We start from the raw sequence: 25,906 nt of genomic DNA, 5'->3' as shown, positions 1-25,906 counted from the left end.
AGTCTAGAATGACCCTAGTGATCGGAACCTGAAGATCATTTTAGGAACAAATGTGATAGAAAATTGCATGAGTGAAGTGTTTGTTTTTGCTTCAACAGCTGTCAGAAACTGCAGGAGCAGGGCGACAGAGGGTCCTGCAACGTGAGATCCGAGCTCTCCTGCAGCGGCAACAGGTAAATCTCTCTGGAGGGGAGATGGGTGGCGTACGAGTAATGGATACAGCCCCTCTAGTGGTACCCCCCAAGAAGTGAAATGTTAATTTGGTGCAGGGCAGCTGTAGGCTCCCGGGGACAGGATTACCAGGGAGTGGTGGCGCCACAGCCCTCAGAGCATTGGCCTACAGTATTTACGGCCCGAGGGGTAGTCTATGTCCAGAAGGGGAGGGTGCCCGTGTGAGTACTTAACTGTGGAGAGGAGGAGGTCACATTGCCCTGGTATGCCACCATAACCAAGCTGTTTACAGTGAATCCAGCCGACATCCATGCAGCCAGCTCACAAGGGAGTCCCCATCAGGCCCCTCAGGTTAACTCTAAGGATCCAGAAGAGAAGTAGTGTCAGGAACTACATGTGGGCACAGACTCTACACCTGCACATCACAAACAAGGGGTCTGCCGGGTTGTCGGGGAGTATGAGCAGGTTTTTAGCAAGCACCCATTGGACTTTGGGCGGATTAAAGGGGTATAACATCACATATCTACAGGCACTCACCTTCCCATTAAGGAAAGGTATATGTACCGCCCTGTGCTCTGCTGCAGCCGAGCCGCTCGGATCCGGGCTCGTTGGTGGGTGGCTCGAGCGCCTCCGGACCCGGGGTCACTTCGCTCTGAAAGGGTGCTGGCGCTACTTAGAGGGGTGGTAGGTAGGTGTACGGCCGGAACAGTGTTCGTGAGACCACCCACGGGATGTGGTGAAGGTAGACAACCACCGCTGCAGTTGCGGGGCACCCGGGAGAGCTGGTTATGCAGCAAGATGTTAACCCTCTCCGTGGGCAGGGATGATGGCCCCAGGACCCTTTGGGGAGAGCTGCTGGGCAGTGCAGGGCGGTGTGCGGCCGGATGGCACTGTTGTGTGTGTCAATAACAGCAAGTACAAGTCTCTGGTAAACAAAGTTGATGGTGGTCGGTGCCCGCAGCCGGCTGCATCTGGTCCCCCACCCGGTTCGGTGGTCTTTGCCTTTCTCCTGCACCGTGTAATGTATGTGTAGACTGCCTGCGCTTCAGCGACGGGAGTCCGCTCCCCGGCTGTATGTAGGTCGGGAGAGCCCGTTTGCCCGCAGACGCTGGCCCGTGGGATCTCTCTGCCTGTGCGGTGGCTTTCTATCCTCCTCGGTGGGCTGTTGTCTTCAGTCGGGACTTGGGTGGGAAAGACCTATAGTCCAGACCCCAATCAGTCAATTAACTCAGTCCAGTGGATTCTGGACCTCGTTTCAGGGTCTGAGTACCTTCCTGTGTGCTCTGGTTTCAGAGTCCGTTCCCCGGGTCGGTACCGGCGGGCCACTACCCTGTCCCGGTCCACCACGGTTCCACCGAGCAGTCTTCCTGGCTCCTTCAAGCTAGGCCACCGTCTGCCTCCTAGCCAAGGTACCAGGGCTCCGACCCCGGCACCTGTCAGACTGTCACAGGCCTGTCCTACAGGCCTGACCTCCTCCACTGCTCCACACTAGAACTCTACAACTGAACTGAACTGTTTCCTGCCTCAGGCCCCCTGAACTCCTCGGTGGGGGTGGCCAACCGCCTGGCTCCGCTCCCCTGGTGTGTCCAAGCTCTGAGGGAGGTGACTAGGTTTTATGGTTTGGCTGGTGTTACCTTATTAGGGGACAGGTGTTGTGCGGGGGTCTATCTGTGACTACCTGGCTAGTCCAGGGCATCACATATAGGCACACACCGCCTGCCCATTACATCAGTGATCACCATCCAGTGATCCGGGATAGCTGCAGTCCCTGGGCCGCCCCATTGGTCCTTGTAAAGAAGAAGGATGGGACCATGCGGATGTGTGTGGACTAGCGCCAGATTAACAAAATCACCCACAAGGATGCTTACTCTCTACCCCGAATTGAGGAATCGTTAGCCGCCTTAAAATCTGCTACTTACTTTTCCACTCTTGATCTTACCAGCGGGTACTGGCAGGTGGTGATCGCTGAAGAGGACAGAGAGAAGATCGCATTCGTGACCCCAATGGGATTGTGGAAATTTAACTGCATGCCAATCGGACTGTGCAACGCGCCCGGAACGTTCCAGAGGCTGATGGAGTGCTGCCTGGGCCACTGTAACTTCGAGACAGTCCTGATGTATTTGGATGACGTCATCGTTTACTCCAAGATGTACGAGGCCAATTTGGAACATCTAGCCGAAGTATTCGATGCCCTATCCAAATATGGGATGAAGCTCAAGCCGTCCAAAAGCCATCTGCTCAAACCCAAAGTCCAGTACCTGGGGCATGTGTTAAGTGCCAAAGGCGTGGCGCCAGACCCTGAAAAGATAAGCTGGAATTCTTGGCACTTGTATGGGCTGTGACAGAGAGGTTCAAGCACTACGTTGCTGCTGCCAAATTTACTGTGTACATGGACAACAGCCCGCTGACCCACCTGGATACGGCGAAGCTGGGAGCCCTGGAACAGTGACGGGTGGCACGATTGGCTAACTATGATTTCATTATCAAATACAGGGTTGGCCGTAAGAACACCAATGCGGATGCGCTGTACAGAATGCCCCACCTGCTGGATGAAGAAGGGGATGAAGACGACCTAGAAGAGGTTGAGCTACCCGCTTTCCAGCAACCCTCTGTGGAAGAGCGACACCCCCCCCCCCCCGAACAAGTGTCCACCAGCAGGAGATAACTTGCGGCCACCCCCCCCCACCTTCCCCGCCTCACCATGGCTGGCAAGAAGTCCAGGACCAGGATCCTACAATCAAGCTAGTCAAGTTGCTGCTGTCCAGAGCTGATGCCCGTTTGGGACCGAATGCCCCAGAGGAAGCTAGAAAGTTGTGGCAAGATCGAAGCTCTACTTGCACCAGGGAAAGCTGTGTCGGAATCTGACCAATCCCAAGACTCACGAGAGGAGCTGCCAGATAGTGGTTCCCAAATCGCATGTCCCAGTAGTGCTGAAGGCCTACCATGACGGGACTGGGCACTTTGGATGGAAGAAGCTGGAGATGTTACCAAGGAGTCGCTTTTATTGGATGAGGATGAGAGATTCCATTGAAGCCTGGTGCAGGAATTGCGGCCCCTGCGCCTTGAGCAGGCAAGATGGCACCAGTCAGCGGGCACCACTTCAACCAATTATCACCCGGCAGCCCTTGGAGATGGCTCTGGACCATGTGACACTAACTCCCAGTCGCAATGGATACACGTGTGCACTTACTATGGTCGACCACTACTCACGGTTCCTGGTGGTAGTACCTGTCAAGGACTTGACAGCCAGCACCGAAGCCAAGGCGTTCCAGGCCCATTTCTGCAGACCACACGGGTATCCTGAACGAGTCTTGACGGATCAAGGCCCTGCTTTTGAAGCCGAAATCTTCCAAGAGTTTTGTAGTCTATATGGGTGCAAGAAGATTCGCACTACCCCATACCATGCCCAAACAAATGGGATGTGCGAAAAGATGAATCACCTGGTGATTAACTTGCTGAAGACCCTTCCCTTGGAAGAACGGAGAAGCTATCGGACTTGGTGGATATATACAACCATATTCCAGTCGGATCCACGAAGTGCACCCCGGCGTACCTGATGAGGGTTAGGCTCGGAAGACTCCCAATAGATTTGGAGATGGGGGTTGAACTACCAGAGACATACGCACCTGGGGAAGATTGGGACACCCGTTGCCAAGCCCAGTACAAGCAAATCCAGCGGTGTGTATGAAGAGAATTTGAATCACTCCTGGGAGCGGCAAGAAAGGAACTTTAATAAACAAGCCAGAGCAGCTCCCTTTGCTCCCGGCGAAGTAGTGCTAAAAAGAAAATGGAAGCAGCACAAGTTAGATGACCTATTGGAGAAAGAGCCGTATGTGATACAGCCATCCAACTTTGATAATCACAAAACCTGCTTGATCAGCAAGGACCATGGAAGGACTACGGCCACGGTGTCCCGGGACCATCTAAAGAAGTTCCCAGAGCCGCTCAGGCTAACAGAAGAGCCTCAACCCCCAACCTCCAATGGTGGAAAGAAGGAAGAAGGTGATTTGAACCATTCTAGGTGACTTTCCAGAAGACTAGCCTATGCAGAATGGAGCAGTAATAGTCCCTGTGTTAACATTCGCACAAACTGTGGAAGTAACAGAACAGGAAGGGCTTACTGACACTGCACCCACTCCAACACCTAGGGTAACACCTATTCCCTTGCCACGCACACGTAGCGTCTTGCCTGTAACACCCAGCGCAGGAAGCAAGGAAGTTGTAGGGGAGGTAGCTGTGTCATCAGAAGGGGATGAGAGTCCAGAGTTAAGGCGGTCCACCCGTGTTAACTTATGCCAGCCTCCACGGAGGTACAGAGAAGAATGTTGACATACCTAGCAAAAATGTGGTACCATAACATTATCTGTGTTTTCCATTTGTTATTTTCCATAGTTTATTTTTCATATAGAAAAATGTTAGAAAATGAGAGAATTAATGAAAGCTAATTGCATGAGAAAGTAACCTGATTCCTTTCTCGCCTTTTCATTGGGGGACACAGACAGTGGGTTATATGGTGTCTCCAGGGGAGGCGTGACACTAGGTTTGAAAAAAGTGTTAGCTCCTCCTCCCACAGCATATACCCTAGCTAGGCAGGAAACTAGCTCAGTTTTTTCCTAGTGTGTCAGCAGGGAGGCTGACATGTCTGGACTGAGCTCCACCAGAGGTGCCTCAGGCCAGCTTATTTTTACTTTTTTATTTTGTTTTTCTTTTCTTATTCATTCTATTTTTGATAGGGGCAATACCAGGGTGCCTTGCCACCCCCGTTCCCCCCGTGTACGGGCAGAGGAAACCTGGCGTGCACCAGCCGTCAGTCTTCCCTCACGCCCAAGTGGTCGGGTCTGCGTACCCCTCCAGGCTCCCTGGAAGCACCTCACAGAGGTAGCTCCAGAGGGCTAACCAGAGCCGAGCACCTGCTAGCCTTGAGCCGAAGATGCGTCACCGAGATCCCCGCATCCCAGGACCGACGCGTCTTCAGACGGAGCCAGGAGCAGGTAGAGAGATGACGAGTCAGTCCCCTGCATCCAAACTGCTGCCTGGAAAGGCGCCGGTGGGGCGATGCAGGCCGTGATCCCGGGCAAGCATCATAAATTTAGCTCCCGGCGTCGGCCTGCATTCTAGCAACGCCCCCTCCACTGCTTCAGAAGCCGCTCCCTCTAGTGGGCCGTCTCTCCCCTCCATGCTGCCAGAGAACACTGGACGCCATTACATGTGGGGAGCAGACACGGGTGAGATCGCCTCCTTGGCTCTGCGATTCTGCAGCACTATATACCGCTCTGCTCAGTGGTATATCGCTGTCTTTCTAGCGGTGTGTGTCTGCTGGCTGGCGGTGTATATCAGCTTTTAGCAGTATATATTAACTGTGCCTGTAGTTATATACCGACTGTTTGAAAGGGTGTGCTACTTTACTCGGTATATACCGGCTCTGCATAGCAGTCATTTATAATACAGCTAGCAGCTCCTCACCCACAGCAGTCCCTTTATAATACTGTTAGAGGCTCACTGTACTTATTGTGGAACTGTTGCTGACATGCGTAACCGCAAGGGTGATGGCTTCCCAGGCATCCTCTATGGACCTGTACTATGCTTGTACCACCTGTGGACGCTCGTTTTTGTAATGGCCGAAGTTATCCACTTTGCCGGGGCTGCGATGCCCCTACTACCGTGTCGCAACAGCCTCCGCTGCCGGACCAGGAGGTTGTGCAGTCTCTGGATTTGGCTGCGGCCACTATCCAGGCAGTACCCCAGTCTGATGACGTTATTCCTGCCTGGGCTCTTCTAATGTCTAAGAGGTTAGATGACTTGGCCGCTCAGATATCCCAGCCTTCCACAGGCTTTCACAGCCTCCCCCCGGCTCAGCTCCCCCAGGGGAGCCCGCCTTCGTCTGGGGTCTCGTTCCCAGTACGTAAAAAGGCTGTCGCCATTGCGACAGTTACGTCTCGTGTGACTCGGACGATGATCAGTCTGACTCAGGCTTCGTGACCTTTAGTAGTCACGATTCCCAAGACTCTGACTCTGATTCAGATGTCCCTTCTGAGTTTAGACATATGGAAGACACATTAATTTTGGCTGTCAATCACTCTGTAGATTTTCTGATCAACCTTCGGACCCGACTTCTCAGTCGGCAATCAAGCGGGCCAAGAAGCCTCCTAAGTCCTTTGCCCAGGATCTGATTTTTCATCAAATCATATCTAAAACGGTGGGATCACCCTAATAGGAGGTTTAATAAAAAATCCTCCTCTTCATTCGCTTATCCCTTTCCATCGGAACTGGTTAAGCTCTGGTCAGTACCCCCCCGTTGTGGATCCGCCAGTATCCAGGCTGGTTAAACACACGGTTATGTCTGTCTCAGACACCGCGTTTCTCAAGGACTCGTCTGACCGCGCAATTGATGCTGCGGTCAAATCTATCTTCCAGGCTTCCAGCTCCTCTCTGCGCCCCCTGTTTGCCTTGACATGGGTGGCGAGAGCTATGAGTTTGTGGAGTAGGAACTTGCGCAAGTTGCTTCGCTCTTGCAATATTCCTTCAGAGATTCTTGAGATCCTTGATTTGTTCTCTCTAGCTTCTAATTACTTGCTTCACGGCTCCTTAGATGCAGCTAGTTTGTCAGCCCTAACGGCAGCCAACGCTGTTTTTGCCCCCAGAGTCCTGTGGCTAAAGATATGGAACGCGGACAGTGCCTCCAAGAAGTCCCTGTCCACACTCCCCTTCCAGGGTCTTCGTCTGTTTGGAGAATCCCTGGACAAGCTTATATCTGAGATGACGGGTGGTAAAAGTACCATTCTACAACAAAAGTGGCCTGTATCCAAAAATTTTAAAGTCTTCTTTTGGCCCGCCCCCCAAAAAACCATCACAAGGGTCATCGCAACGCTCAGATCGGGGATCCGGTCCCTTAAGGGACTCTTCCTGGCGTTCCCACTCCAGGCAATCTAAACCCAAGGGACCTCGCCCCGCGAAGGCCCCTTCAGCATGACGCCTGGTACCCCTCAGAGCCGACTCCTGTTGGAGGGCGGCTTCTGCTTTTTCGGGATATCTGGCTAGACCATACTCGCGATGCTTGGGTTCGAGCAATCGTCACCTCAGGTTACAAGATCGATTTCCATTCCCTACTGGCCAACAGGTTTCTGCGTTCTCGGCTTCCAAAGTCCACAACGCAAAGCCAGGCCTTATTTCAGGCCATAGCCTCTTTACAGAAAGCAAACGTTATCATTCCAGTGCCCCTGGAACAGCGCGGCAAAGGTTTCTATTCAAACCTCTTTGTCGTCCCCAAAAAAAAGATGGCTCTGTCCGTCCTATACTGGACCTCAAAAGGCTAAACAGGTCCGTACAGATTCAGACCTTCCGAATGGAATCATTGCGAGCCGTACTAGCTGCTATGGAACCAGGAGAATTCCTAGCTTCCATAGACATTCAAGATGCTTATTTACATATTCCCATATGTCTATTGCATCAACGGTTCCTTCGTTTTGCCGTAGGATACTGTCATTTCCAATTCAGGGCCCTTCCCTTTGGACTGGCTACTGCGCCTCGGGTCTTCACAAAGGTCATGGCGGCCGTCATGTCCATTTTGCACCCCAGAGGCGTTCTGGTCGTTCCCTATTTGAACTGTCGTGGGCGGGGAGGAGGATGTCAGCACTACGCTCACCCCTCTGCTCGGGTCCGGCTGCTGCTGCTCAGTGGTGGCTCGAGTGGTGGGCCGGATCCCGGGGGTCTTGAGCGGCGCTCCTCGCCCGTGAGTGAAAGGGGATTGGGTTTTGGGATATAGTCTATTGTCCGTGACGCCACCCACGGTTGTGGTGATTTGTTAGCACCACCGCTGCTCGGTGTGGGGATCCCGGGAGTGATGGTGTGAAGCAGCAAGTTGTTGTGTTGCCCCTCCGTGGGTAGGGGTTGGTGATCCCGGGGCCCAGTGATGAGGTGGGAGATGCAGGGCTTGGTGGGCGCAGGGAAGCGGGGGCAGCGCTGTGCCTTGCGGCACTGTGGTACTCACTCAGCCTGAGACGATGACACAGTTCTCGGTAAAACACACGGCTGGAAAGACGGTTCCCACGGACGGCTGCACTTGCTTTCCCCAGTAGGTGACTGTGATGTCCCTCTGTCCTGCACCTATGTTGTTGATGGTTGCGATGGGTTCCCACCGGTAACCCGCTCCCCGGCTTCAAGCTGGACCGGAGGAGCTCTACTCTTTGCCCGCAGGCGCTGGCCCTCAGAAACTGGTGCCCTGGCGGTGTCTCTGCTTTTAATGATTGGGCTGTTGCCTTCAATCGGGACTTGGTTGTTGGGAGACAGCCGTCCCCTTCACTGACGGATTTGGCAAATTATGGCGACTCCTAGCCTTGCCGGGGTCCGAGAGGCCCCTGCCCTGGTGCTGACTGTTCTTTGTACACTGCTCCAGACCACCGGGTCACCACCCGTCCGCTGTCCTTCCAGGAACCTCCGAGCAATCACCCCTCCAGACAGTCACCGCCGTCTGCTGACCTTGCTGTCTCAGTCCAGGGCACACACCCGGACCAGCTTCAGGCTTTCTTACTGTCACTTTTACTCCTTTTACTCCAGTTTTCTCCTTTGCTCCTCTACCACTTCACTTCCTTCTACTTCCACTTCCTACACTCCTCTCTACTGTTTACTCCTTCACTTAGCTCCTCACTCAAGCTCTCCCTGAGCTCATCTCTAACACTCCACTCACTTCCTCCTCCAAACTCTAACTGCCTGGTTCCTCCCGCCTCCAGGGCTGTGAACTCCTCGGTGGGCGGAGCCAACCGCCTGGCCCACCCCCTGGTGTGGACACCCAGCTCCTGGAGGAAGGCAACAAGGATTTTGGTAGCTTGGGTGTTCCTAAATGGGGTGTAGGGTGTGGTGGTGTGATGACCTGTGACCCCCTGGCTTGCCCAGGGCATGACATTCCCCCTTAGCAAAATGCAGACCGTCCGCGGGCTGCCCGTCCAACACCGGTTTTATTTTCAGTAAATATATAAAAGTAAAACGGTAACATATATACGTTTTTATTACTTCTTCCCATAACGGGAGGCACTTTACTTAAACATTGCAAAAATGGTTCACGGTTACGGTTTCCGCTCTCTCCCACCCAAGCAACCTGGCCCTGATGCTGCCCCTAAAACCCAGGCAGCACCCCTTGTCCCCAAGTCCAGCACACGTTACCCGGATCTGTCCTTCCCCTCCAGAGGGTAGCCACCGGTTCCTTTGGTGGCTGGGCCCCAGCCTGCTCTGCTGAGGGCCCTCCCTCCAACCTGCCTCTCCGGAGGCGGCAATGCGGAAACGGTAATGGTAAACAACTTATTTACAAGCCACTAACGTTTGTGGTTGCCCTGCAAGTTCACGGGCTTGTCCATGAGCAGTTCCTCATGCAAACTTTTTAAACGGTCCCCATGGGGACAACTGTGCCGGCAACGGCTGGTTTTCCAAATCACGGTTAATCAGGTTACTTCTCCGGTTATCATTGCTTTCATCATTTTTTTTCAAAACTTTCAAACAAAAATTCACACAGACTTCCTGACCCCCCTCTTTAAAGAACAGTCTCCCTGTACCTAAGTGGGGGTCTACCTAGGTTGGGACGGGTGGACCTTCGGGATCCGGTGTCAGTGGGGCTATGCAGTGGGGCAGAGGGAACAACCGGTTCCTCCTCCCTTCTATCGTGTGGGGCAGGCGGAGGCATAGGGGAGCTGGGTACAGGTTCATCCCTGGGCACTGGCACTAGTTCTGGCTCACGGTCGACCGCTTCCACCACTTCTTCATCCACAGGTTGTGGGAACAGTATCACTGGAAGAATCACCGCGCCGTTCTGTGTAGGCCAGTCTGCTGGGAAGTCACCCATCACAGTGTGGATCACCTCTTTTGCCTTCTCTGTTGGTGGAGGAACTGGTACGTCAGCCATTGCCCTCAATGCTGGTGGGCACCTTTTCAGATGGTCCCGGGAAACCGTGGCCAAAGTGCCCCCTTGGTCACGACTGATCTGGTAGGCCTTCCCATCTTCCCATCCTGTGGGTTGTATGACGTATGGGATTGGTTCCCATTGATCATCCAGCTTGTGGGTCTTCCTCTTCCGCTTTAACACCACATCTCCTGGCTGGAAATGGCCCGCAGACGCTTTCTGGTTGAATCGCTGCTCCTGCTGTTCTCGACTTCGACTTAGGTTCTTCTCCACATACTCCTGAATCTGCCGGTATTGTGCTCTCCGCCGAGTTTCCCATTCAGCTGTCGAAGGGAGTGCTTCTGGGGCCTCCAACCCTATTTCCAGGTCCACCGGCAGGCGGCCGGGACGAGCCCTCATCAGATATGCTGGGGTGCACTTTGTCGAGCTGGACGGGATATTGTTGTACATATCGACCAAGTCGGGTAGCTTCTCCGGCCACAGGTTCCGCTCTTCCAGCGGTAACGTCTTGAGGAGTCCCAGGACCAAGTGGTTCATCTTCTCACACATGCCGTTGGTCTGGGCATGGTAAGGGGTGGTCCGGATCTTCTTACAGCCGTACAACTGGCAGAACTCGTGGAACACCTCCGCTTCAAAAGCCGGGCCTTGGTCAGTAAGCACTTTTTTTCTGGATATCCATGTGGGCGGCAGAAATAAGCCTGGAACGCTCGAGCAGCAGTTCGACCAGTTAGGTCCTTGACGGGGACAACCACCATGAATCTTGAATAGTGGTCTACGATGGTCAACGCGTAGGCGTACCCACTTCTGCTGGGGGTGAGCTTGACATGGTCTAGGGCGACCAGTTCCAGCGGTTAATGCGTGATGATTGGGTGTAGGGGCGCCCTCTGGCTGGTCTCGTCCTTCCTTCTCAGAGTGCAAGGACCACACTCTCGGCACCAGGCCTCTACCGACTCCCGCATCCCACTCCAGTAGAACCGCTCTCTCAACAGCATCTCCAGCTTCTTCCACCCGAAGTGTCCGGCACCATCATGGTATGCCCGCAAAACAGTAGCCACATCAGCTTGGGGAATAACCAACTGGCAGATTTTCTCATGGGTCTTCGGGTTGATCAGCTCACGGTACAGCTTCCCTTGATGTAGATACAGCCGTTTCCGTTCCTTCCACAAGCGCTGGGCTTCAGCTGGAGCGGCAGGGTCCATTCCAACAGCACCTTGTTCCACCAGGGTCTTGACGAGGCGGACAGCCGGCGCCTGGTTTTGAGCTTCCTGCCACTCTTGACTGGGCCGTGGGTCCAGATCCACCCGTTGTTGGTGTATTTGTACCTTCTCAGTTGATGGCTGGTGAAATGCAGGCAACTCAATCTCCTCGAGGTCATCATCCTCGCCCCCTTCTTCTGACAAATGGGGCATTCGGGAGAGTGCATCAGCATTAATGTTGACACGACCAGCTCGATACTTGATGGTGAAGTCGTAGTTGGCCAGCCGGGCCACCCACCGCTGCTCCAATGCGCCCAGCTTGGCCGTGTCCAGGTGGGTCAACGGATTGTTGTCCGTGAAAGCGGTGAATTTTGCTGCAGCCAAGTAGTGGCGGAACCGCTCTGTGATAGCCCATACCAATGCCAGGAGCTCGAGCTTGAAGGAGCTGTAGTTCTCGGGGTTCCTTTCAGTTGGCCTAAGCTTCCGGCTAGCATAAGCTATCACTTTCTCCTTCCCATCCTGGACCTGGGACAGGACTGCTCCCAGTCCCACATTGCTGGCGCCGGTATAGAGGATGAATGGGCAGCCATAGTCAGGATACGCTAGGACCTCTTCCCCAGTCAAGGCCGCTTTCAGCTGGCAGAAGGATTCTTCATGCTTTTCTTCCCACACCAGTGGGGCCCCTAGGGGTCTACCACCTCTGGTCTGTCCCACGAGGAGATCTTGCATGGGAGCAGCCAGCTTCGTGTACCCTTTGATAAAGCGCCGGTAGTACCCCACCAGACCCAGAAACTGCCTTACTTCCCTCACTGTGGTTGGTCTCGGCCAGCCCTGGATGGCAGTGATCTTCTCAGGGTCAGGGGCGACACCTTCTGCACTTACCACGTGCCCCAGGTATTGCACTCTGGGTTTCAGCAGGTGACACTTAAAAGGCTTCAATTTCATCCCCTATTTGACAAGGGACGCGAACACCTCGGCCAGGTGCTCCAGATGTGCTTCATATGTCTGGGAGTAAACAATCACGTCATCCAAGTACAATAGGACGGTCTAGGTGTCCCAAACAGCACTCCATCAGCCGTTGGAAGGTTCCTGGGGCGTTGCACAGCCTGAACGGCATACTATTGAATTCACAGAGCCCCATCGGGGTGGTGAAGGCGGTTTTCTCCCGGTCTTCCGGGGCCACGGCCACTTGCCAGTACCCACTGGTGAGGTCAAGGGTAGAGAAGTAATTTGCAGTTCTCAGTGCGGCCAAAGACTCTTCAATACGAGGCAGTGGGTAGGCATCTTTATGGGTTATCTGATTAATCTTCCGGTAGTCCACACACATCCGCATGGTACCATCCTTCTTCTTGACCAGTGCCAACGGAGCGGCCCAGGGACTACAGCTGTCTCGAATAACCCCTGCCTCCTTCATATTCCTCAACATATCCTTGGCACACTGGTTATGTGCAGGGGGAATAGGCCTGTACCTCTCTTTGATAGGGGGGTGTTCACCGGTGGGGATGTGGTGTTGGACCCCTTTGATCTGCCCAAAGTCTAGTGGATGTTTACTGAAAACCTGTTCATACTCCTGCACCACCCTGTACACCCCTGCTTTGTGATGTGTAGGAGTATCGTCAGTGCCCACGTGTAGCTGTTGGTGCCACTCCTTTACCACCCCTTGAGGCGGGGAAGTGCTGGTGATTGGTGGGGAGACTGAGGGACTGGCTTCGTGCATGGTGTGGGGATCCAGGGTGAGCAGCTTGGCAATGGTGGCATACCGGGGAAGCCTGACTTCTTCCTCCCCACAGTTCAACACCCTCACAGGCACTCCCCTTCTTTACATCCACCACCCCTCGGGTGGCCATTACAGTGGGCCAGTGCTCGGAGGGCATGGGCTCCATCAAGGCAGAGTAGTCACGCCCCTGAGGCCCTACTGCTGCCCTACACCAAATCATCATCTCACTCCTAGGGGGCACAGTCAATGGAGCAACATCCATCACTCTCACTCCACCAATCTCCCCTCCTGTTGAGCTTACATGCTGGCGGTACATCAGGGCTCAGATCTCACGCTGCACAGCTCTCTGCCGGCTTCCCGCCGCTGTGGCGGCTAGCTGTTGCAATAGGGTCAACACATCAGCCATGCAGTGCTCCATCACATTGGTTCCCAGCACTATCTTCGGGTTATGATCACTGGGTTCATTCATGATCACAATCATACCCTGGTGTTGCAGTTCAGCTTGCCCCACTGTCATAGCCACTTGTTTATACCCCACCTGGGTCAATGGGAGTCCATTAGCAGCAATTAGCGTTATACTAGTATCTGGGGGTGCCAGCTCGTCTATTCCCCAATACCGCTGGTACAACGTGTATGGTATGGTGGTTACCTGTGATCCAGTGTCCAAGAGAGCCATCACTGGTATGCCGTCCACAGCCACGGGGATGGTGGGGCGGGCCCCGATATATCGGTCCCGCCAGTCCGGGGGGCCACGATGTTCTACTCCTGAGGATTGGCCCGGGGCCCCAGGGGTTGCTCGTTTAACGGGCACTGTCGGAAGTAATGACCAGGCTTACGGCACTTGTAGCAGATTGGAGGTCTGCTCCGCGGGTTATTAGCACTTCTCCGCTGCATCCAGGGAACATCCTCGGGGCTGTCAGCAAGCTGTATCTGTGCTGGAGGCTGAGATCTGGTCAAAGGTTGTAGTGCAGCAAGAATCTTGGCGAGGTCTCCGTCCATGCGACGGACCTGGGCTGCCAGTTCTTCCACTGTGCTGCTTGGGGCTGCAGGTATTGGAGAGGTTGGTAGGGCAGGGGCCGCCACAACGGGGGCCGTCTCGACGGGCCACGGGGCTGGCTCCAGGACTTCTGCAGCTGGGGGCTGTAGTGCTTTAATGGCCCGTTCCTTTAACACAGCAAAGTCCACATCAGGGTGTTCTAGGGCCCACAGCCGGAGTTGTTTGCGATCCTCAGGGGATCTCATCCCCTGCACAAATTGCTCTACTAACATCTTGTTGCTATCCGCCTCATTGATAGGGTTCACCCGCTTTAGCGTGCGGAGGGCGGTCTGCAGACGTAAAGCATAGTCCCGAATGCTATCCACAGCCCGTTGCCGGCACTGGTAAAACTGCATCTTCAGCTCAGCTTCAGTCCGGGTCTCAAAGGCAGTCTGTAGCTTCTCAAAGATGGTGGCTACAGAGAGCCGGTCCCCCTCGGCCCAGGTCTCCGCCTCCTGCTCAGCCGTGCCGGTTAACTGGCCCAGCACTACCGCCGCACGTTGCTTATCGGTCAGTGGGTACAGTTCTAGCAACGGGTTAAGCTTTTTCCGGAAGACCTGTAAAGCATCAGGTTTCCCGTCATACTGCGGTAGCCAGGTAGCTCCGGGCGCATGGGGCAAGGAGAACGGCATCACCTGAGCGAGCGCGGGGGCCGCGGCACCTCCCGCTAGCGCAACCGGGGCCTGGGCAGGCCCATTCCCATCCGCGGGTGCCACTGTGGCTGCGACAGCCGCTCCTCCAGCGGCTCCGTCGGGCGCAGACATCTTGTTTCCGTCCCCCTTAGCTCTTTCCGGCCCCTTCTCTCTTGGGGCGGAGTTTTGGCCTTCGCGCCTCTGCTACTCGAGAAGACGCTCGAGCGGGAACTTTTCGCACTAAAGATGGTGACTTCCGAAATTTTCCAGCCGGATACCTCCGGCGGTCACAAGGCGCACCTCTACCTAACGGCAGAGCGGTAAGATCCTGTTCGTGACGCCAAGTTGTTGCGGGCGGGGAGGAGGATGTCAGCACTCCGCTCACCCCTCTGCTCGGGTCCGGCTGCTGCTGCTCAGTGGTGGCTCGAGCGGTGGGCCGGATCCCGGGGGTCTCGAGCGGCGCTCCTCGCCCGTGAGTGAAAGGGGATTGGGTTTTGGGATATAGTCTATTGTCCGTGACGCCACCCACGGTTGTGGTGATTTGTTAGCACCACCGCTGCTCGGTGTGGGGATCCCGGGAGTGATGGTGTGAAGCAGCAAGTTGTTGTGTTGCCCCTCCGTGGGTAGGGGTTGGTGATCCCGGGGCCCAGTGATGAGGTGGGAGATGCAGGGCTTGGTGGGCGCAGGGACGCGGGGGCAGCGCTGTGCCTTGCGGCCCTCTGGTACTCACTCAGCCTGAGACGATGACACAGTTCTCGGTAAAACACACGGCTGGAAAGACGGTTCCCACGGACGGCTGCAATTGCTTTCCCCAGTAGGTGGCGGTGATGTCCCTCTGTCCTGCACCTATGTTGTTGATGGTTGCGATGGGTTCCCACCGGTAACCCGCTCCCCGGCTTCAAGCTGGACCGGAGGAGCTCTACTCTTTGCCCGCAGGCGCTGGCCCTCAAACTGGTGCCCTGGCGGTGGCGGCGTCTCTGCTTTTAATGGTTGGGCTGTTGCCTTCAATCGGGACTTGGTTGTTGGGAGACAGCCGTCCCCTTCACTGACGGATTTGGCAAATTATGGCGACTCCTAGCCTTGCCGGGGTCCGAGAGGCCCCTGCCCTGGTGCTGACTGTTCTTTGTACACTGCTCCAGACCGCCGGGTCACCACCCGTCCGCGGTCCTTCCAGGAACCTCCGCGCAATCACCCCTCCAGACAGTCACCGCCGTCTGCTGACCTTGCTGTCTCAGTCCAGGGCACACACCCGGACCAGCTTCAGGCTTTCTTACTGTCACTTTTACTCCTTTACTCCAGTTTTCTCCTTTGCTCCTCTACCACTTCACTTCCTTCTACTTCTACTTCCTACACTCCTCTCTGTTTACTCCTTCACTTAGCTCCTCACTCAAGCTCTCCCTGAGCTTATCTCTAACACTCCACTCACTTCCTCCTCCAAACTCTAACTAACTGCCTGGTTCCTCCCGCCTCCAGGGCTGTGAACTCCTCGGTGGGCGGAGCCAACCGCCTGGCCCATCCCCTGGTGTGGACACCAGCTCCTGGAGGAAGGCAACAAGGATTTTGGTAGCTTGGGTGTTCCTAACCTGGGGTGTAGGGTGTGGTGGTGTGATGACCTGTGACCCCTGGCTTGCCCAGGGCGTCACAGAACGACCTACTTGTCAAGGGGAGCTCTCCTCAAGTTTGCTCAGCTTGCAAATTTGCCCAGACATGCTCTCAAGTCTAGGGTGGCTTCTCAACTTCAACAAGTCATCCCTCATTCCTCATCAGCGCATCACCTTTTTAGGTATGCTGATAGACACGGTTCAGGCCCGGGGTTTTTCTTCCAGAAGACAAGCGGTCTTCCCTGATCCGGGCCGCCCAATCCCTCCGCTCCCGCCGTTACCCATCCCTCCGGAGTGGGATGAGAGTGTTAGGCAAGATGGTAGCAGTCATGGAAGCCGTGTCGTTTGCCCAATTCCATTTGCGCCCTCTGCAATTGGATCTTCTGTCCTCTTGGGACAAGAATCCAGCCTCTCTAGACCGCTTATCTCGGACTGCCCTCAGCTCCCTGGTCTTGTGGACTCAGATCTCATCCCTATCTCAGGGGAAGTCCTTCCGCCCAGTCCACTGACACGTAGTCATGACAGATGCCAGCCTGTTAGGCTGGGGGGCGGTGTTTCTCCACCACACTGCTCACGGACGCTGGTCTCACCCCGAGCGATCCCTTCATATCAACGTTCTGGAGATCAGGGCCATATTTCTGGCCCTTCAGACCTTTCAACCCTTGCTTCTGGGCCTCCCGGTTCGGATCCAGTCAGACCATGCCACGGCTGTGGCTTACGTCAACCGTCAGGGAGGAACTCGCAGCAGGGCAGCGATGAAAGAAGTCTCCAGGATTCTTCTTTGGGCAGAGATGCACATTCCCATTATTTCAGCTCTCCATATTCCATATTCCGGGGATAGACAACTGGGCCGCAGACTTTCTCAGCAGGCAAGGTCTAGCGGCAGGGGAATGGTCCCTCCACGACGAGGTGTTCCATCAGATCACTCTTCGTTGGGGGCTCCCAGATGTGGACCTAATGGCGTCTCGGCTAAACGCCAAAGTACATCCCTTCGTATCCCGGTCGAGAGACCCGCTAGCGCTCGGCTCTGACGCTCTAGTCCTCCCGTGGTCACAGTTTCGCCTGCCATACGTTTTCCTTCCGTTCCCTCTCATTCCGAGAGTAATCAAGAAAATCAAAGCGGAGGGAATCCCGGTGATCCTCGTGGCCTCGGACTGGCCCAGAAGAGCCTGGTTTCCAGAGCTCCGCCACCTTCTCGGCGACACTCCCTGGCGTCTTCCCGACCGCCCGGATCTTCTGTCGCAAGGTCCAATATTCCACCAGAATACAGCACAGCTGCATTTGACGGCGTGGCGCTTGAATCCTTGATTCTAGCCAAGTCTCATCTTCTTCCAGGGTAGTTCATACCATTCTTAATGCTCGCAAGCCTTCCTCCGCCAGCATTTCTCACAGGACCTGGAAGACCTAGCTGTCCTGGTGTGACCGTCATAATCGGTCGCCCCTGACCTTTTCAATCCCTAATGTTCTTGCCTTTTTGCAAGACGGTATGGACTCGGGTCTTGCTCTCAATACCCTTAAAGGACAAGTTTCTGCCTTGTCAATTTTTCTCCAGAAGCAGCTGGCTTCTCGCCCTCAGGTCCGTACCTTTCTTCAAGGGGTGGCGCATTTGGTCCCCCCTTATTGTCACCCCTTAGATCCCTGGGATCTGAATTTGGTTCTCGGAGCACTTCAGCTTCCTCCTTTCAAACCCTTGAGAGAAATCTCTCTTCAATGGCTGTCTTGGAAAGTTGCCTTTTTAGTCGCTATTACCTCTATCAGGCGAGTGTCCGAACTGGCAGCTCTGTCCTGTCGCTCACCTTACCTGATATTCCATCATGATAAGGTGGTCCTTCGGCCTTCCCCCGCCTTCCTTCCGAAGGTCGTATCCTCTTTACACCTGAACGAGGACATTGTGTTGCCGTCATTCTGCCCGGCCCCGGTCCACTCCTTTGAGAAAGCCCTTCACACTCTCGATCTTGTCAGGGCTCTGCGGATCTACATCTCCAGAACAGCGCCGTTGCGCAAGTCCGATGCCTTTTTCGTCCTCTCAGAAGGACACAAAAAGGGCGACCGGGCTTCCAAATCCACGATTTCTCGATGGATCAGGACTGCCATGTGTGAAACTTACAAAAAACGAGGTGTTGTTCCTCCTTAATCTGTGCAGGCCCACTCTACACGAGCAGTGGGTGCCTCCTGGGCTATCCACCATCAGGCTTCGGCAGCCCAACTTTGCAAGGCCCCTACCTGCTCCAGTGTGCACACGTTTACAAAATTCTACAGCGTGCATACGCATGCATCCGCGGATGCTGCTCTTGGAAGACAAGTCCTTCTGGCGGCAGTGGCCCATTTATAAGTGGCCACTGCTCGGTTTTTTTACAGTGTTTGTGTTCCCTGCAGTTGCAGTTGTTAGTCAGCTCTTAGGCTGATGTTCTACACTGTTAATAGTTCAGTTCCCACGCAGGGACTGCTTTGGGACGTCCCACTGTCTGTGTCCCCCAATGAAAAGGCGAGAAAGGAAAGGAAATTTTTGTGTACTTACCGTAAAATGTCTTACTTGGAGCCTTTTCATTGGGGGACACAGCTCCCACCCTTGTGGTTTTGGTTGTCCTTCTCCTACTGCTTTTACACCAAAATGAGCTAGTTTCCTGCCTAGCTAGGGTATATGCTGTGGGAGGAGGAGCTAAGACTTTTTTCAAACCTAGTGTCACGCCTCCCCTGGAGACACCATATAACCCACTGTCTGTGTCCCCCAATGAAAAGCTCCAAGAAAGACATTTTATGGTGAGTACACAAAAATGTCCTTTTTCTCATAGATTGACAACAGTTGTACTACGGTACAGGGACTCTTATTTTGTTTTTGCAAAGAATTCCACGTTTTTATAGTTAAAGATGGACCACAGTCACAGGACTGGTGTGACTAACACAAACTTGTGTCTTGTAAAAAGACTGCACCTGTTGTGTCAACCAGAGTCGTCTGGCACACTCTGGGACCTTAAACCGGCCCAAGGACCCATCTAGGTTTCCAGGGGAACCAGGTTGTTTTGGAGGGGGGTTATTGGGATCCGGACCGTTGGGACTGGACTGTCGCAGGGAGGGACCGCAGCGTGGAAGGTTGGGTCCCCGCTGCCACTAAAACCGGTGGCGTTCCCTGTTGGCAGGCGAACTCATAATGTTAGCAACGGTTCAAGAAAGTGCCTCCCTAATGTGGGATGAATCTGTTAAATAAATGTTTATATTAACACCTTTTTTCTTCCTTTAAAAAAAAAAAAGCTTTTGTTTTGTAGCTTGCGGACAAGCTACGTTTAAACAAGGGGGAATGTGACGCCCTGGCCTATCAGGTCATCACAATGCATTGGTACCTGCTCCTCCTTGGTTACGGGTCCTGTCAATTTGGTGTTGCTACCAACAGGTGTACACAAATCCTGAGGAACACTCTGCACCACACCCACCAACCACCCATTGGACAGCCTGAGGGGAATAGGGACACCCAGATGGGGGATGGAAGAGGGAGGGCAGAGATGTTAGTAGTTGAGTAGAGTTGAGCAGTGAGACAGGGGTGACAGGATAGGTCACGCTGTGGAGCTGGGCTCCTGTACCCATCCCAGGTGCCAGACGTTGGCCTGGCCAGGAGGAGCTGGAACCCCGGTCGCAGGGGGTAGTGACAGGGGGTGCGGTGCTGCTACAGAGAGCAGGCCGGCTGCCTTGTGCTACAACCGGGCAGGGGCCAGGGCACGATGGGGTACGCGGACCCTAGGTTGGGAAGTAGCTTCACGCAGCCCAGTAATTAACCCGACGGGAAAAGAGTCTTCAGGAACCATTCCCCACCCGCTCCAGAATCTGGGTACTAGTGCAAAGAGGGGGATAGGACTTTCCAAAATCGTCCAGAAAATCCAAAGCGTGAACCCTGAGAGCAGGCTCACCTTGCTAGCCACGCAGGTGAGTGGGACCCGAATAGTCTTAGGCGAAAGGGATCCACCAAGTTACACACACAGTGCCAAGGGACAAGGCTTCAGACCAACCAGCAACACCAAAGGGGCACGGACCCAGCGTGCTCAACCAAGAGAAACAGGGCATTTAGGAGTTTGGTTTACCTGGTTTTAGCGTCTCTGACTTTGGACTGTGTGAGTACCTGATATCTCTTCACCCCTGACGGGTTTCCCACTCCATCCCATCACCGGACCCTGGGACACCAAACCCCCTACCCACTGAGGGTTAAACATCCTGCTGCTGCAACATCGTCACCGGGCTCCCCAACAGCAGCGGTGGTCTCTCACATTACCACACATCGTGGGTGGCGTCACGAACATTATTCCATTCACCACCCAAAACACATTTCCCCCTTTTTATTTCCGAGGTAGCTGCGCGACCCCCGCTTCGGATCCAGAGACACTGCAGATCCGGGTCCAAGCAGCCCGTCGGCTATCGTGTGGGCGGCACATATACTCCTGCCATGGATAGAAAAACATCATAAAAAAATCTGTCAGAAAAACCATGTGCGTGATTCCAACTTAAAAGTATAGCGTAAAGTAAAAAATACCAAAACGGTTTGTTCTCCAGGTATGACACTTGGCACGATTGGCTGCCATTGCTCAGACTTGACATTAAAGTAAAATAAAAGGTATTTTGTGTTCTAGCTCATTCCGGCTCATTGACAGTGGTGTACTGCCAATGGTGGCAGACCACTTGGCCGCTATGGGGCCCGTGAGTTAGGGGAGCCCAGTCTCATCACTAGCACCGGGCACCTGCCCAGCATCATACTTTCAATTGGATTGGCATCACAGATGCCAATCCAATTGAAAGCAATGATGAGAGAGGAAGCTGAGTGTTCCTTTTTATAATTTTCCTGCTGTCTGCGGTGCTCTGACAGCTCGGCGAAGCGAGATGACATTACTAGTGCATGCCACTGTGTTGAGACATGCAGAACGCAGTGGGGGTACGATGAGTAGCGGGGAACAGAGGAGAGGTGAGTATTTGAATATCTAATCAATGACTGTGGGGCTGCATAATGCCATGTGGGGGCCGCATATCATGTGAGGCTGCATAATGCTATATGGGGGTGCATAATACTATATTATAATACACTCCTCATATTCCTTCATATATGGGGTGCAATATATGATATGAAGGACCTATGGATGGTGCATTTTAATGTATGAAAAACTATGGGAAATGCATTATACTATATGAAGAGTATAGGGTGCATTTAATTATATGGGGCCCATTACTACACTGTGTGCAGATTTATTAGGCAAATGAGTATTTTGATCACATGATAATTTTTATACATGTTGTCCTACTCCAAGCTGTATAGGCTTGAGAGCCAACTACCAATTAAGTAAATAAGGTGATGTGTATCGCTGTAATGAAGAGGGGTGTGGTGTAATGACATCAACACCTTATATAAGGTGTGCATACTTATTGAGCAACTTCCTTTCCTTTGGCAAAATAGGTCAGAAGAGAGATTTGACGGGCTCTGAAAAGTCCGAAATTGTGACATGTCTTGCAGAGGGATTCAGCAGTCTTGAAATTGCCAAACGTTTGAAGTGTGATTCCCGAACAATCAAGAGTTTCATGGCAAATTAGCCAACAGGGTTGCATGAAGCGTCTTGGGCAAAAAAGGCGCAAAATAACTGCCCATGAATTGAGGAAAATTAAGCGTAAAGCTGCCAAGATGCCATTGCCATATTTCAGAGCTGCAAAGTTACTGGAGTATCAAAAAACACAAGGTGTGCCATACTCAGGGACATGGCCAAGGTAAGGAAGGCTGAAAAACGACCACTTTTGAACAAGAAACATAAGATTAAATGTCAAGTCTGGGCCAAGAAATATCTTAAGACTGATTTTTCAAAGGTTTTATGGACTGATGAAATGAGTGACTCTTGATGGGCCAGATGGATGGGCCAAAGGCTGGATCAGTAAAGGGCAGAGAGCTCCATTCCGACTCAGACGCCAGCAAGGTGGAGGTGGGGTACTGGTATGGGCTGGTATCATCAAATATGAACTTGTGGGATCTTTTGTCGGGTTGAGGATGGAGTGAAGCTCAACTCCCAGACTTACTGCCAGTTTCTGTTAGATAACTTCTTCAAGCAGTGGTACAGGAAGACGTCAGTATCGTTCAAGAAAAACCTGATTTTCATGCAGGACAATGCTCCATCACATGCATCCAACTACTCCACAGCATGACTGGCCAGTAAAGATCTAAAAGTTAACGATATGGCCCCCTTGTTCACCTGATATGAACACCATAGAGAACCTGTGGTCCCTCATAAAATGTGAGCTCTACAGGGAGGGAAAACAGCACACCTCTCGGAACAGTGTCTGGGAGGCTGTGGTGGCTGCTGCGCACAATGTTGATCGTAAACAGATCAAGCAACTGACAATCTATGGATGGTAGGATGTTGAGTGTCACCATAAAGAAAGGTGGCTATATTGGTCACTAATTTTTTGGGGGTTTTGTTTTTTTCATGTCAAATGTTTATTTCTAAATTTTGTGCAGTAATATTGGTTTACCTGGTGAAAAAAACAAGTGAGATGAGAATATATTTGGTTTTTATTAAGTTGCCTAATAAGTCTGCACAGTTATAACCTGCAAAAACAGATATCCTCTTAAGATAGCCAAATAAAAAAAAAAAACTACAACTTCCAAAAATATTAAGCTTTGATATTTGAGTCTTTTGGGTTGCTTGAGAACATAGTTGTTGATCAATAATAAAAAAAAATCAGCTAAAATACAACTTGCCTAATAAGTCTGCACACTGTATATATGGAGGACTGTGGGTGCATTATAATGTATGGATGAATATGAGGGAGCATTATACTTTATGAAGGACTGTGGGGTGCATTAGATGATATGGAGGGCTATGTGAGGCCTAGTGTACTATATGGAAGGCTTTGTGGGGTCACTAATATTTGGATGGCTATGAGAAGCGTTTATACTTTATCTGGAGTTATTAGAAAGCCATGACAGTGTATGGCCCAATTCCTCCATTCCTTCCATATTCCGTTCCATACCCCTCCTCCCCACTTACTTATCTATATAAATAAACACACCACAACTTCTGTTGGATAAATTTGGCCACAGCGGCCATTTTATTAACATAAATAACAATAACCAATTAAATAACTGACAATTGGGGGGAGGTCCTTGAAGCTACCAGATCTGGCACATACCATCTCTATTTTACCTTCAGCCGTGAACCCCCCCCCCCCCCCCCAGCTCAAGGGCACCATGCCACAATGAGTGGCCCACAATGTGTAAATACCATAAATACCGGCTCCCAGGGCACCCCCCCGTGCAGAACTCCATTAAGTGCCAAATCCCCCAATACCCCAATTCCATCCGGGAGGGAATTATCCATATAACTCCGCCCCTTTTAACTTTACCAACTCCAAGGACCCCACCCCACTGCCAACGCACACGCGACCTCAAAACTTAGGTGCGTGCGGCCCCAACCAACTCCAGGGCTCGCTCAATCCCATCCTGGATCGCGAGAGCCCATAAGTCAATTCCAATGGCGTTCAGATGCACGCCATCATTCAACCAAAAATTTCCCTCACCTGATTCCAAGTCGTGATGTCGTACTCCAACACCCCCATTACGGGCTACAAAATGTGCTACCACCTTATTCACCTTCACCCTGACCCTGTTGATACCCCTCTCCGATCTTGCGCCCCCGCCACTTCTTTCTGGGCACGATGTCTGACCACACAATCACAACCTTCGGGAATGATGACCACAACCTCAATAAGTCAAAATGAATATCCCTAAGTAACTCCCGCACCGATCTAGAACCCAGATCGTTATCCCCCACATGCAAAACTAGGATGTCAGGCATCCTGTCTAACCGAGCTGCCTTATGAACCTCTGGTAACACTCGACTCCACACCATCCCCCTTAAACCCAGCCATCTAATCTTCAGTACCTCTCCACGAAAACCTAACTGCCGTCCATCTGGCCGGATATCCGCACGTCTTGCTCCCCAGTGCACGTACGAATGCCCCAATATCCACGCCAGGTACGGACCACCATCTAAAATAAAGAGAGAAAAACCAAACACACCTAAGTACCAACTAATTGACAGGAAACAAAACCCCCCGTTCACCTCACCAAAACCTGAACAAATTAACTCATTGACGAATGTATGATTTTATAACGCAACGACCTCCACCTACCAATTTTTTGTATATCTTCTGCACCTAGTCCCCTAGACGCTGCCTCAGTTGCTGCCCCTATGCGGAATGAGTGAGCAGCAAAACACTAAGCTTCCAAACCCATCCCTGCTAAACACTTCCGCATGACACCAGTGAACTAGTATCTGGAGAGGAATGAACCGTCCCTATGGAAAGCAGTGGGCCTTCTCCCCCCCCCCTTGCCCCCAATCCCTGATACTTTCTAAAACAACGTACCGGACACATCGTGGAACCATCCACTGCTCTCAGCGTCACCCTTTTTCCCCTCCCCTCCTGGTCCGTCTTGGACCTCATAATCCAGAATTCCAGCACCCGCTCTGAACAAAAGACATCGGTCCACAACAAGCTTCCTCCCTTTACCTTGCTTGGTGAGACCAACTCCCCCACCCTTAACTCCCCAAAAAAGGCGAAAGAAAAAGCCAACCGGAACAAAACTGTCTCCCACTCGGAGCTGCAGACCCCCACCAGCCGCTCCCCAAGCTTCTTTAACATATCAAACGACACTGGCCTCCACCTATCCACCCTAACATGCCCCCTCCTATATCCCTTCATTGCCTGCCCAACAAGAAAACCTTTTGTTACGTCCGTCTGCCCTCTAAGTTTAAAACCAAAAGCCAACCCTGCCACAAAGCCATTCACCTTTGCTACGGACCAGCCCAATTCTGATGCTCGACCAATAAAAAACAATACTGCTAGCATCCTATCCCTATCTGAAAAAACATCTCCCCAAAACCGCAACCAGCTGCACCATACTTGCCAAGCTGACTCATACGTCTCCCACATCCTCTCCGTGACCGAGCCCCGTATCAAACGACTCCCTCCCCGACAGCCAGCCTCCACAGCTCCGATGGGCACTCCACTCCTGAAGATGGAGCCTCCGGGGCTAAGGCATGAAAGCGATCCCACTGAAACCGAGACAGAGCATCAGCAATGCAATTCTCTAACCCGGGCACATGAACAACCACAATACAAGCATTCAGCCGTAAGCATTGCAAAACCAGTTCCCTCAACACTCTTATCACCGGAGGGGATGAAGCCGTGAGGTTATTAATGACAGCTACCACCCCCATGTTATCACAGTGAAACCTGAGCTTGCGATCTCTAAACTCCTCACCCCAAATAGGCACCGCCACCAGAATGGGGAGTAACTCCAACAACGTCAAATTTCTCAAAAAAACCCAGTTGCTTCCAGTCCACTGGCCAACTGCCAGCACACCATTCGCCCCTACAATAAGCCCCAAAACCAGCCCCCCCGCCGCATCTGTGTAAATCTCCCTGTCAAAATTAGTCTGTGCCTCACTCTGAATAAGGGACCTACCATTGTACTCCCGCAAAAAGGACCCCTAGACAACCAAGTCGTCCTTATGCTCCGTTTTTTTAATCGCACGAAATGATGCGGCGCCCGAACTCCTGCCGTCGCTGCCGTCAATCTCCTGCAAAATACCCTGCCCATTGGCATGATTCTGCAAGCGAAGTTCAATTTGCCCAGCAACGATTG

Source organism: Anomaloglossus baeobatrachus, chromosome 2 (genome assembly GCF_048569485.1).
Source record: "Anomaloglossus baeobatrachus isolate aAnoBae1 chromosome 2, aAnoBae1.hap1, whole genome shotgun sequence".
Classification (NCBI taxonomy): Eukaryota; Metazoa; Chordata; class Amphibia; order Anura; family Aromobatidae; genus Anomaloglossus; species Anomaloglossus baeobatrachus.
Note: the sequence above shows the minus strand (reverse complement) of the source record.